At 42.1% G+C, this 12,091-nt stretch overlaps 1 protein-coding gene across 2 annotated transcripts in view; it reads right to left on the reverse strand.

Annotated features, from left to right (window-relative positions):
• Positions 1–12,091, reverse strand: part of MAPK6 (mitogen-activated protein kinase 6) — a 76,161-nt gene that overhangs the window by 38,406 nt on the left and 25,664 nt on the right. Inside the window, exon 1 of one of the 2 annotated variants that reach the window (XM_043982146.1) lies at positions 6,428–6,593. The exons of the other annotated variant lie outside the window; for it this stretch is intronic. The gene's annotated coding sequence lies outside the window, so the exon portion shown is untranslated. Of the gene's footprint in view, positions 1–6,427; positions 6,594–12,091 lie in introns of those variants that run through there. 2 annotated transcript variants of the gene reach the window in all.

Here is a 12,091-nt window from a genome sequence, read left to right on the forward strand (position 1 = left end):
AGACCTAAAAGTGGGATTGCTGGGTCAAAGGGTATGCACAGCTTTATCGCCCTTTGGGCATAATTCCAAATTGCTCTCCAGAATGGTTGGATCAGCTCACAGCTCCACCAACAATGCATTAGTGTTCCAATTTTCCCACAGCCTCTCCAACATTTATTATCTTCCTTTTTTGTCATTTTAGCCAATCTGATAGGTGTCAGGTGGTACCTCAGAGTTGTTTTAATTTGCATCTCTCTAATCATTAGAGATTTAGAGGTCACCTTCCTTTTCAAGGAAGAGTAGGGACTGTAAAACCTAGGCCAGTTTTACTGGTTTCTGAAGAAATACATTCTTCTGAGTTAGAATAATGTTAGAATAAAATTTGTTTGAATTTCTTTTGGAAGCTTTCTAAGGGAAGATCTGTTTAAAACAAAACCACCTCTATCACACTCCACAGTGAATATTTATCTAATATATGCTCTATGTTATTAATGAACTAATGAGTTCTGGTTAGATATAGCTCCATAAATAGTAAGGTCTCCTGAAAATCAAACCCAGGTACAATATCATATTCAAATCCTACACACTCAAGAATAATTCCCTAGGAAGTGGAAATAAATTGTATAGTATATTTTAAATGAGGTGGATAACTTTTTGACAGGCTTGTTAATGTATTATTGACAGTTATAAATTCATTTAGCCATTCTGCAAAGGGACTTGAAGCTATGAGTAAAAAAAATCACTTATCTGTGCATTCCCTTTTGGACTTATTGATACCATTAGTCAGCTTATGCCCCAAAGAGATCTACAAAAGAAGAAAAGGATCCACATTCACACCAATATTTGTGGCATCCCTTTTTGTTATAGCAAAGAACTGGAAACTAAGGGAATGTTCATCAATTGGAGAATAAATAATGGCATATGTAGATTTATATATGTATACACATATACACATATATGATGAAATATTATAAGGGAGGTTTTTCAGAGAAACTGAATAGACTTGTATGAACTAATGCAAAGTGAAGTGAGCAAAACTAGGAAAACAATACACAGAATAAAAATATTCTAAAGAATAACTTTTAAAGATTTAAAAATTGTGATTAATACAATGACTAACATTATTCCAGAGGCTTAATGAAGCATTATACACACCTTTTGAAAGAGCTGGATTCAAGATGCAGAATAAGACATATTTTTGGACATGAATTTGTTTTGCTTGCCTATACAAAATGCTATAGAAGATTGGGCCAGCCATAGAAATTCTGAAAAGGGGGGAGAATCAATGAGAGTGGAAATGGGCAGAGAAAGTTCATGGATAAAAGGACTTGAGCAGGACCTTGCTTGATAAGTCATTTAACCTCATGTGCAAAATAGGTTCTGATCTGAATTAATGGAAATAATTTACTATATGTATGAAAACTCAAGTTCAGTCAAAAAGAAAGAAGGGATTTTTGCTGTTGTTCAGTTGTGTCTGACTCTCCATGACCCCATTTGGGATTTTCTTGGCAAAGATACTGAAATGGTTTGCCATTTCCTTCTCCGGTTCATTTTCCAGATGAGAAACCCCGGGGAATCAGGGTTAAGTGACTTGCCCAGGATCGCACATCTGAGGCCACATTTGAACTCAGAAAGAGGAGGCTTCCTGACTCCAGACCTGGTCCTCTATCTACTCTGCCACCTAGTTGCCCCCTTACTGGATGGGGGTAGAATATTAGCCATCTACCTAACCACTAGTATTGCTTCCAGTTGTATAAAAAAGGAATAGTCAGCCTCATAAGAAGTTCCCCTTGAAAGTATCACTAACTGATAACCGATATCAATCAGATTGCTTGCTGTCTTGGGGATGGGGGAGGGAGGAGAGGAAAGGAGAAAAATTTGAAACCAGAAATATTATAAAAACAAATGTTGAAAACTATCTCTACATGTAACTGGAAAATAAGAAAATACTTTTATAGAAAAAAGAAAGTATCACTAACTAATAATGTTCTAAGTTCTTTACAGAGCTCAGAGTAATAAAACAGCTGCAGAACCCCACTTCCGGGTTTTCCCGTTAACTTTAGCAAGACAGCATCACAAGATTTTGACAGAGAACTTGAAACAGTTATAGCAGGAGCCACTCACCCACCTTTCAAGGAAACTAGCTGAGCAGTACTAACAGAAACAGCCGATTGTCAAAGAGTTAAAGGTACTAAGATGTTTCTAAAAACAAAATATACTATGACATAAAAAGAACTTGAAGGTCTAATCAATTTTTTATGTTGATCATTCTTATATTGTATGCACTTTTAACAAATGAATACTGTAAATTCACTTTAAGTATTTAAGCTTAATACAGGTGCTACAAAAACTACAAAAGCAAAACACCTGCGTGTGTGATACAGTTCAAGTTCTAAAAAATCCATCTGCCAATTCATTCAAAAAATCAGACCCAAAAGAAAGTCCACAATATTTTAATGCCCACAATTTAAAATAAATCAATTTTAAAAAAATTTAATATATAAAACAAAGTAAGGGAAGAGGAGACAAAAAAATCATCTGCCTTAAGTCTCAGTGCCAATCTTATTTTAAGCCAACTAGCTAAACACTGTGGGTTTTCAAGTCAGTCAAAGCTGTATCTTATTACCTAACTCCAATCTAAACCCTAATTTTGGAACAGTATACTCAACAAGCCTATCATGAAATTCTGACAGATAAAAAAGAAATGAGTGGCTATCATGCCGATCTATTTAAAATACTATCCATTATGTAAGAAAACAAAAAGCCTACAAATATTTGTCATTATTGTATTTAGCATTGTTATAACAGACTTTCATTAAACTGAAAACCTAATGTTTACAGCTACATTTCTGATTAGTTGTTGGCCCTTTAAAAAAGTTATTTAATTTATTTCTAAGAAAATATTACTAAAGATATGTAAACAGTAAAAACATTAAGCCAGTTTCCATCAGTACATGATAAAAACACTATATACCTTCCATAAATAAACTAATAAATCTCTCAAAATACTACTGGCTGAACCAATTAACCTCCCCAGGAAACCTTTAGGTAAATCTCTTAGAAATCATGTCAAAATCCCACATTTGAGGATCTACTACTTAGAAACAAAAATACGACTTATTTTAACAAAGATTCAAAAACCCATTTCATATTTTAAAATGTGATTAAAAACACAAACCAAACATATAAAATCACTCCATGGACAAAATACTAACTTTCTCTCCTTAGAAAAGGCAACATCACCAGAAATATTATGCATTCTGAACAATTTTAGCCCAATTAAATAAAATACAGTATACTTGGAAAGGGGAGGGGAAAAAAAAAGAGCCACGTTGCAGTCAGTAGTCAGGCTGAGTCATCATGGAACTCATAAAACTTGCTGTTCTTCTAAACTCCCTCCTATACTAACCCCTCATAATAAAAAATGTACACTGAGTCAGCAAATGCTACTTTATCAGCCTATGAAAATTCTCAAAATTAATGCGTATGTAAAAACAATGCAAAACTTTTAAAGGCTGACAGCATCTATAATCTGGTAAATTCATTTTTAAAAAATCAGTATTTCTTCCATTCCAAAAGAAAATTATTTCTTAGTAGATGGATTGGATTGTTTGGAGGTTTGGAGAGAGAAGGGGGACAGTTTATTTTTTTGCAGGGGTGTAATGATCAGAGAAAGAAGTCAAACTATTACAGTTTTGAAGAAAGGGGCAAACTGTTAGTCAAGCCCAGAGGGGAAAGAAATGATCTTTCACAGGACAAAGTTCTGCATATAGTTTATGATTAATAAATGGATGTTCAATTGAAATACAAATTGTAGTCTTCAACACTTCTGCAACTCTTGCACTTCTGAAATCAACAAACTATTATATAAAGCTTTTATTTACATATTTTCATTTTCTAGTTTCTCTTTACAGTAACATATAGAGGACAAAACCATTCTCAAATCTGGCATTATTTCCTAGCCTATTTTAAGACCAGTCTGTGAAAAAAGTACATTTAGAAAAATAAACCAGGGATATTCTGATCTAAAAGGTTTTTTTTACAACCTCTTACTAAACAAATAAGTGTCTTAAGGCTTTTTCATATTAAAGAGGAAAAGAAAACACAAGCAAGTCTAAGAAGTTTCCTTCAAGTGCTCTGCCTGCTCTGGATCCTTCTTTTAGTCAGAAAATTATATCAAAGAATCCTAATGTGAAAACTACACTTGTGACTAATAAACTCTAAAAAAGGAAGATGAAGCAATTCAGAAATTGTTCAAAATAAACAGAAAAAAAGATTAACCAAACAACTTGACAAGTTGTTTGACACTGCAATCTAGTTCAAATGTCTGATGCTACTCTAGTCTCCATTAACTTTTCCCCTTCAAAGAAACTTCTCCCCTAACAGATCACACCAAAACTGAAAATGAACTTTTAAAAAATAAAATCATTTTAGCAGTTCCATAAAACATATCGGTCCTGCTACCATTATTATGTTCCTAAATACAGTTCGCTGTTTCCCCTCATTCAACCTTTTCCAAAGGGTGGGCAATGCTTACCAATTGGAATTAAACGAAGTCAAAACTCCAGTACTTTTCAATGCATCTCAGGGAAGTCATGGGTCAGAGGGTTCAAAAATAAAAAGGTGATACACTAACTCTAGAGTGAATTTCACGATTGACGGAACTAGTTTTTTTCAATTCTGGTCTCTTTAAGAGCTACCACGCTACACAGTTAAGAGAAAAAAGTCTTTGAAATAGACAAGGAAATTGGCAAACAAATACAAAATCGCCTTTTCTGTATCCCGTGCCAGCCTAGATTAGTAACTTGGGGGAAGAATTTCAGACAACTGGTAATGTGGTTTACTGCTACGTATATCAAGTTGAGTCCTTGGGTGCCTCAGCCTAGTAGGAGTCAGTTGAGGCAGTCACTTGAGGGGCGGGGGTTGGAGTGGGGGGAGAGGAAAAGGAGATCCGGGAAACTATTTCGACCAGCAAAATGCCAGGAAGGCGTGAGAGTCCCCCGTCACACTCTTTCACCCGGCACCACAAACTGCTCCTGGGATTTCCCCCTCCCTCCAGGGGCCCACCTACAGGCCCCAAACTATTAAAATCTCCGCCCTTAAGGAGCAAAGGGTGAGAGATCGAACGCCCACCTCTCCCAGAAAAGCAAAAGTGACAGAAAAGCAGAGTCCTCCGGGAAACAAAGGGGATTGGGGGCGGCGCTAAGTTTCCAGGGCAGTGGAGGGGGCTCTGAGTTCCTAGAGCAGTAGGGGCGACCTTAAGTCCCCAGCGTAGGGGAAGGACAGTAAGTTTTTGGGTCAGTGGGGGGCCCTAAGTTTCTGAGGCAGTAGGTGGGCTCAGAGTCTCTGGGGTAGAGTGGGACCATAAATTCCCGGTGAGGGGGCGCTCTAAGTCTCCGGGGCAGTAGAGGGGCTCCGAGCTCCTGGGGCAGGTGGGAACATTAAGTTTCCAAGTCAGGACCATAACTCCGAAGGCAGTGGGGGGCTTAAAGTCCCCGGGGTTGGGGGCAGTGGATTAAGAGTTCCCAGGTGAGAGGGGAGTGGGCTCTAAGTCCCCAGAAATTCCCGGAGCAGTGGAAGTCTGAGACCCCAGGGCTTGGGGGGGGGGGGGCTAAGCTCCTGGAGCAATAAGGGGCTCAGAGTACCTGGGACAGGAGGAGCTCATAAGTTCCCAAGTCTCTAGGTCCGAGGACCTACGGAGTAGGGGGACAAGGACCATAAGTTCCCGGGACAGTAGGAAAATGTAAATACCCGGGGCAGGGGTACAAATCCTTGGGGATGGAGGAGGGGCCTCCACCTGCCAAGGTGGCCCCGCTACGGGGCCACCAAGGAAAGGAGTCAGGACACCCCAATTCCCCAGGAAACCAAGAGAAAGGGGGCGAGGGGCGGGGTACGCCCCCTAGTCGCCAGCCCGTGGCGGCCACCCCCCCCAACCCCGCCCCCCTCCAGCGGTGGGAGGGGCGGGCGGCGCGCCCCACGCCGCGGTATCCGCTTCCCTAGCCCCACCGGAGTGGGGGGGTCGAAGCCCGGCCGCCGCACGCGGATGCCCCCCCTCGGCCCAGGCCGGTCCAGGCCGGTCCGGCTCAGAGAGAGGAAAGGCCATGTCCCCGCTAGAGGGGCCAAGCCGGGCACGGGGGAGAGCTGGAGGAGGGGCGGCGGGAAGGAGACGAAACAAAAGCGTCTTTGTTAAGCAGCGGCGGCCGCTGCCGCCGCCGCCGCCACCGGCGGCGGAGGGAGGGTCACACACAATGGAGGAGGAAGAAGAGGGAAGGAGAGAGGAGGAAGCCGAGCCGGACCCGCGGCCGCCGCCGCCGCCGCCGCCGGGCCCTCCCGTACTCGGTGTCCCGTTTCCCCCCCCTCCGCCGCCGGCCGCTGGTTCTCCCCCCCCCCCCCAACCCCTCCAATGCCAGCGGCCCTCAGCCCCCACCGGCACGCTGAACACACTCACGGGACTTCTCCGACTCATCGAGGCAGTGCAGGGCCCGCGGACAGCCCCTAAGGTCGGCTCCGGTCTCCGGCGGTGTTGGCGGCAGCGGCGTCTCCAAGGCTCTCGCTTTGCCGCAGTCGCCGCCATGTAACCCCGACCCGAGAGAGAGGGCGAGGGAGGGAGGTGGGAGGGGGAGGGGGAGGGTATAGGGGAGGGGCCTTGGTGGGCCACGCCCCCTGGGCTACGTCACAGGCTCTCTAGCCGGGTTCCCAGCCCCGGGCCCTCCACCCAACTCACACCCCACTCCCAAGCCCGCTTCCTTTTCCCCTCTTGGCTGCTTGCCACTGACACGCGCAGGAATTTCAAACGCCGGGAACTGGGGCCTTCGCGCGCTGATGGGTGAGGGCAGGAAAGGCTGAGGGATCGTGCACCTCGTGGTGCTCTCGCTGTACCCGGTGAAGCAGGGTGGAAACAGGGTAGACGGCGAATAAAGGAGGATGCTAGCGAACCTCTTGTACTGTGCTGGCTCGCAGGGCTCGCATGCTCTGGCAAAAACACTTCAAGGTGTTACTATTCTGCATACAACTGTAGACTTGAGTCCTAGGGGCGCTGATGCAGGTCTGTGGAATCTGAGCTTGAGTTAGGGGTATTGGAAATTAGAGAAACGGCAACAGCGCATTTTTAAACCAATAGAAACTGGCATGGGAAAGACCCATCCATCCGAGAAGGGTCAATCAGTTAATCAGTAAACCTTTATTAAGCGTCTCCGGAGAGCCAAGTACCGTGCAAGGTGCGGAGGCTACAAAGAAAGATATAAAAGAGCCTGCTCCCAAAGAGCTCCTAGTCTAATGGAGGTGACTATATATAAACAATTATGTACTAATAAACCAAGTACAGAATAAACTAGAAACAACAGAGGAAAGGCGCTGAAATTAAGGAGGGATAAGGAAAGTTTTCCTGTAGAAGGTGGGATTTTAACTGGAACTTGAAAGAAGCCAGGGAAGCAAAGGAGATGGAAATGAGGAGGGAGAAGATTTTGGCTGAAGTTCCATGACAGGATGTCTGGTTTAGGGGTTCTTAATCTGGAGTTCTTGAACTTAAAAAAAAAAATTGACAAACGCATTTCAATATACTTGATTTCTTTTGTAATCCTAAGTATTATTTGCATTCAAAAACGTTATTCAGAGAAGAGGCCAAAAGCTACACCCCAGCTCTAATATTATATTTTAGACCCCAGCTCTACCACTTGCTATCTTTGTGACCTTGGCCAAATCATTTTCTGGGCCCTTAGGTTCCTCTATAAAATGACATCTTTTTTTTTCTTATACCCCTACGGAGCAGCAGACTGCCAAAGGGATATATGGAAACCCTCCTAAGAGTCTAAACTAAACCTCTCTACATCCCTTGGGAGCATAATCTAGTAGGTCACGTTCTGTATCTCCTACTCAGGTTCTTATAAGGTGTTTGTTTGTCTTTCCTTGTACCCCCAGTCTTTAGAACGGTGCTTAATAAATGCTTGTTCACTGACTCATAAGCTTTGCACCCACGACTGCCAGCCAACCTCTACAATGTTACAAAATGTTTGAAAAGTTATCACGTGGAGGAAGGAAGGAAGAACTTATTTTGATCTACAGAACAAAACTTGGACTGTCCACGTGGGTGAATTACAGAAAGAGGCCAATTTTGGTTCAATATGAAGAATTTTCTTTTAATCAAAGTTAACCCACAAAGGAGTGGGATGCCTTGTTTGCAGTAGCACCTTAGTAAAGCATTAAGAGCACTAGATTTTGAGTCAGAGGTCCTGGTTTCAAACCTGTTTTACTATTTGCTATCTTTGTGACCTTGCATAAGTCATTTCCCCAGACCTTAGGTTCCTCCTCGATAAGATGACATCTACTCATACCTTTTGTCACCAAATGAAAGACCCTACCAAGCTTCAGGTAGCAGAAAGTATTCTAAAGTAGAATAGCTCAAAGCCTTCCCTTTTGTGGCCAAGCATATTTGCATGAGAAAGGCAGGAAATTGGAACAAAGGATTTGAGGTGAAAGACGTTGGCTTTTGGAGGACTTTCTCCTTTTGTATTTATTGTGTATTGATAAACCCAGAAGAGCTAGTGGGGCCAAAGTCCCCTACACCCTTTGGATTGTGTTGGAATGTAGCCCTCCTGGAATGGTTTACATCCAAATGAAAGTTGACAGTCATTAATTATAAGCCTAAATCAAGCTCCCCACTGCCACTTCTTTGGAGCAAAGCAGATAGGAATAGTGAGTTTGCCCACAGCTTTTTCTGCCAAGCCCTGAGGAGATCTGAGATGAATGGAGTCCAGAAAATAGACTTTCCCTCCTTGTGAAATGGCAGCATCAAGGGCAGTGGTCAAGTATCAAAGTTCTTTGTTTAATACAAAACAACCCCCCTTCCCTCCCGCCAAATGTGCCAGAAGCCAATGTGCTTGCTTGAGAGGTGAACTCAGAATTAACTTCTGTAGACCCTCTGAATAATTTACTACTTCCCAGCTGCTTCCATCTCTTAAGACTGGGGCAGGGCTGTAGGGGGTGGAAGTAATGAAGTTCCCTTTAAGTTTTAAGGAATTTATTTTAGATGAAAAGCTCTAAATTCAGTCACAATTAAGTCAAGCCCCCAGTTACAAAAAATGTTTGGGCTCTTTGCCTAACTTTATATCTTTTTCTAGTGTGGTTGAGGCAAAATTCAATTTACTGGAATCATTTGGGTAATGTAATATTATTGTTCCTGTAGATAGAAAGCCACCAGAAAGGGAAGTTGGAGAAAGAGATGACTTTTTCCTGGAACTTAGTCCCCTCAGCCCAAGTTTTTGGCTCTGAGATGCCTATAGAGAAATTCATCCTTTCCTATATCTATCTTCCTTTCATAGCTCAGGCCCTACCTCTGCCCCTCAGAGGCATGCTGGAAAGCCAAATCCAGTCAAGGCAACAAATGTTTATTAAGCACCTATTATTTGTCAGGCACTGTGCTCAGTGTTGGGGAAACAAAGAAAAGCAAAAAACAGCCCCAGCTCTCCAGGAACTGTATCATAGTCTAATGGAAGAAATAACATGCAGACAACTGGGTAATTTATTGTTCCTGGAGTCAGGAGACTTGAGTTCAAAATCCAGCCTGGTACCCTTACTAGCTTTGTGACCCTGGGCAAGTTGCTTAACCTCTTATCTGCCTCAGGATTAAATGAGATAATACAGGATGTACTGAAAGTTTTAGTGCCGTTTTAAGCTATTAAAGCTGAGAGAATGGTGGTGCCTATGACAGGAGTAGGGAAGTTATAAAGAAGGTAATGATTGACTCCCAACAAATTTGGACCTGCTGAGTTTTAGATGTCTTTGAGACACCTACTTTGAAATGTCCAATAGGCATTTAGAAACTGGTGAGTAAAGGTGCTGAAAGAGATTAGGACTCGACAAGTAGATCCGAGAATCCTCTTTATAGAAATGGCATTTGAATCTATGAGATCAGCTAAGATTCTCCAAGTGAAATAGTATAGAAGGAGAAGAAGGTTTAGGTCAAAGCCTTGGGAACACCCATGGTTAGTTGGGTGTATCATGGATAAAGATCCAGCAAAGCAAACTGAGAAGGAGCAGTCAGACAAGTAGGAGAACTAGAAAAGGGCAGTATCGATTCACAACGAACTGGCTCCAGCCTCTAAGCTTCCAAAACTTCTTCCTCTAGTATAAATTCCTTAGGACATGATGGAGTCTCTCAGGAAGTGGTTTTGATAATTCAAGGAGGTGAACAAATCCTGTTCAAAATTGATTTTGATTGATTGGGTCAATCAAAAAGTATTTTTACCTTACAAAGGTAATAATTTGGGGGGGGGGCAGGGCAATGAGGGTTAAGTGACTTGCCCAGGGTCACACAGCTAGTAAGTGTCAAATGTCTGAGGCCAGATTTGAACTCAGGACCTCCTGAATCCAGGGCCAGTGCTTTATCCACTGCCCCACCTAGCTGCCCCTCCAAAGGTAATACTTTTTAAGTGGGCAAAATCATAAATGGAATCCTACCCCATAAACTTGGAAAGCCCCAAATTAAACTCTCATGTGCCACTGTTCTCAAGCCAGGAATGGGGTTCTTGAGGATAAGAGACAAAAAGAGCAATAAGCTTAACTACTTGTGATATTAAAGTAAGTTTCTGAAAAACATTTTGCCAACTTTTTGAGTTATCATATAAAACAGACACTTAGCTGTACTAGAGGAATGCCTATTTGAAACATTTTGTAAAGTCAAAATGTAATACAGTCACTCCAAATTTGCTTCCTTTTGCAAATAGGATTTTCTTTAAATGGGACAAATTTGAAGATGGGTAGATTTAAATAAATAATCAAAGCTATTGTTAAAGGAGTCATTTTTATCCTTTTAACAAAAGAATAAAAGTATCTCCTGGCTTCAAGGAAATTCAGTTCAGGTTTTGCCTTTTGCTTTGGCAAGCTGCCCTGATTTGTGCTCCTATCTTGACAGCTCTGCTAGCCTAGGAAGAACAGATGTACCAAATTTCTGGATGCAGTCCCTGTGTTTTAACCTTGAGGCCCTCAAAACTGCAGTATTTCCATAGCTATGACTGATCCTAGTGAATAAATTAGGAGAAAGAGCGCACCTGAATGTTTCCAACAGTAACCCCTACCCCCAGTGAGGTATGAGCATATTGAACTTGGGGACAATTTTGCAACTCAGGTCATTTGCCCTTCTTCGAAGCACCTCAGGGTCCAAGTCTATACACTCATTTCTGGAAGGTCATGACAATAGCTCAATAAACATGAAGTGTAGAAAGGTTCAGGAATAATAAACTTTCCTAATACAGGACTGCTTCTATAGCAAAGAGGATCCAGTGGGCAGGACCCAGATAAACAGCTATTTAATGAGATAAAGGACAGTTTTTTAGTAGCAGTTGTTTCACTTTAACACTCTTCTGATGGTCTGGAGGAGGTTACCTCTCCAGTTCTTTAGCGCTACAGATCCAGACACTTGGTTGCCACTGCTGTAAAGTGATTGATCTATAGGAGTCACTTGTAAAAAACCAAAACCTCATGGGAGGGGCTTGCACTATATACCATTATGAAAAATTACCAGAACCATAAATATCAAAGTATTTAAAATCAGTAATACATATCTATGCAGCTTTGTATTCCGTAGCAATGATGCTAAGGAATATTTTATCACATAGCAGGGGTGACTTCATTTTGACAACCTGAGAACTTTAGGCATTTATTCCAAAGCTCCCTTACTCCCTTAATGATTCTTACTAATTCATATGCTTAAGATCTTTTTGTTCAAGAGGGAGCATGGCCTAATAAATGGAGGAACACCCATGAAGTCACGAAGACCTGGGTTCCAGTTCTAACTCTGATGTGTATTCACCGATTTACCATGGGCAAGTCATGGCCTCTCAGTGCCCATTGGCAACTCTGAGACTATAAATGACAGAGGAGTTGCTTCTCTGGATGGTAGGAAGAATTTCCATACCTGAAGTTCTTCACACTGTTGAAGATTAGACTGTTCCAAACAAACCCCTCCCCTCCTTCCAAAAAAACAAAACAAAACAAAACACCAAGGCCTTTTATTTTTCTGAACTTTTCTTGAACCTATTTGTTATATATTTTTTAACCTTTGCCACATGTCAAGGTAAAGAATGCCTTGATGATCTTATCGATTTCAATGATCACG

The sequence above is a fragment of the Dromiciops gliroides genome, chromosome 2, assembly GCF_019393635.1.
Source record: "Dromiciops gliroides isolate mDroGli1 chromosome 2, mDroGli1.pri, whole genome shotgun sequence".
Classification (NCBI taxonomy): domain Eukaryota; kingdom Metazoa; phylum Chordata; class Mammalia; order Microbiotheria; family Microbiotheriidae; genus Dromiciops; species Dromiciops gliroides.